The following is a 2,500-nucleotide window of genomic DNA, read 5'->3' on the forward strand; positions in this document are numbered from 1 at the left end:
AAGAACTATGATGGTTGAAAGCGTATTTGTTGTAAAGAAAGCGTGTTAATTTCAGAACAGAACACATCGCCTATATCCCAGCAATTATCTAACTCAAGTCATAATTGCTAACGTAAAGAACAAGAACGTACGAAAAGAACGAGGAGAACATATGAAAAAAGGGAGGTAATAAACAGGAACTATATTTCAGTATAAGCGAGCAGGAATATATAAAATAAATCAAGGAGAAGAAAATAAAGCGTAGAAGATGATGCAAGATATGTTTACAAGACGTTAGGTTCAACATTAACATAGAAATCATAATTAAACGATAGTACATTAAGTGTTCATATACATATGCAACACATCAGGCGTATGGGCACGGAAATATCTAATATGGCATTTGTCTTTTCATTTAAACTTATGAATTCACGATTGCCCATAAATGCAAAGGATATATGTACGATTGCTGCGTATTGCCGGTTCAGTGTGTGCGTTAGCTTATGCGTTATGTGTATCCGTGTGTTCGCCTGTATCTTTATTGTACTGCCACATTCCATACAGATTATAGATTATCTCTTAAAAATAAACATATAAAGGAAGCTGTAATGGCGATTCGTTGTAACTCATTGTGTTCCATTGCCTCGGGGTTATTCCCGGGAATAAGAAATAAAACGTCGTCGTCGATCTCCTCCTCGACTTCCAGCTTACGGTAGTATTCTTAAAAACAATATATATATATATATATATATATATATATATATATATATATATATATATATATATATATATGAGAGAAATTCGCTAGTAACAGCGACATCAATTCTATAATTTTTGATGACAGTCGCATGCAGGATTCGAAAGTAATCTTACGGGAGGCCGATAGCAGTAGGTTCGAAAACTGCATGCGACTGTCATAGAAATTATCGATATATATATATATATATATATATATATATATGTATATATATATATATATATATATATGTATATGTATATGTAATATATATATATATATACATATATATACATATATATATATATATACATATATTATATATATATATATATATATATATATATATATATATATATACATAAACCTTATATAAATCCTTGGAAGGTTGGAAGGGAAAGATTCATATAAGGATTTTTTTTTAAGAATACCACCGTAAAATTCCTACAGTGGTATTCTTAAAAAAGTCATTATATAAATCTTTCTCTTCCAAGGATTTATATAAAATGTATATAAGGAACTTTTTTTTTCAGATACCATCGTTTGCCGCCTCTGATTTCAAACGAAAGTGCAACCTCTTAGACTTATCATTGGTAAAGCAGATGTATATTCTATACTTGTTTAAACTTGTCACTGTTGTTGCAAACATAATTTGAGACGTATTATGAATATATTATTGTAATGATATAGGTCCGAAAAAACATACATTGTCCCATTTGTGCGCTGGTGGCATAATGTGGGGGTTAATTGAGGTTGGTCTCACATTCGCTTAGATGAGAGTTCGAATCCTGCACTCCTCCCCAATTCCCAGCAGTGACTATTACCTGCCCCAACAGCCCCGAAAGCGACCAGGAAAACGGTGATGACTTTGGCCGCAGCCACTCAGCACCTCCAGGCGTAAGAACCTCATCATCTTCTCCTCCTTCTTCTTCTTCTTCTTATACTTCTTCTTCTTCTTTTTCTTCTTCTTCTTCTTCTTCTTCTTTCTTCTTCTTTTTATTTTTCTACTTCTTTTTCTTCTTCTTTTTCTCATTCTTCTTCTTCTTCTTTTTCTTCTCCTTCTTTTTCTTCTTCTTCTTCTTCTTATTATTATTATTATTATTATCATTATAATTCTCCTTCTTCTTCTCCTTCTTCTTCTTCTTCTTCTTCTTCTTCTTCTTCTTCTTCTTCTTCTTCTTCTTCTTCTTCTTCTTCTTCTTCTTCTTCTTCTTCTTCTTCTTCTTCTTCTTCTTCTTCTTCTTCTTCTTCTTCTTCTCCTTCTTCTTCTTCATTTGTGGTCTGAAATGGTAGCGACCAAAGTAACGTCGTCTTTCAAGAGTTTGAATCTCAAAAACGTCGTTTCATTTGAAGGGACACTCCCATGAGATAGCGCGTTCATACCCCCATACGTTGCCCCAACTTAAGCGGCAACCGAACCCATACAATTTTCAAAACCTTTTCAAGCTTTTAAAATCATACAGAAGCCAACGGAGTCGAATTATGTCGACAGTCCTTGCGCTTCTATAGAAGACTGAAAGAAATCTTATATCAAGTTCTTCAATCAACCTATGGGTATATATATATTTTTTCTTTTAATATAAAATTAAGTCTCCGCCTTGGTACCCGCAAACAAACCAAAATGGTTTTCTTCATCTACCAAATACTGGTAAGGATGATATTAATCCATAAGTCACTTAAAGAAAGAAATCTGTATGTTATAGGGTTTTAAGTCGAGGATGAAAATACGAGATTGCTATTATCATCATCATTATCATAATTTTTATTTGTTTGTTTCAAAAGCTA

Source organism: Oratosquilla oratoria, chromosome 16 (genome assembly GCF_046742065.1).
Source record: "Oratosquilla oratoria isolate Oo_2021 chromosome 16, ASM4674206v1, whole genome shotgun sequence".
NCBI lineage: Eukaryota > Metazoa > Arthropoda > Malacostraca > Stomatopoda > Squillidae > Oratosquilla > Oratosquilla oratoria.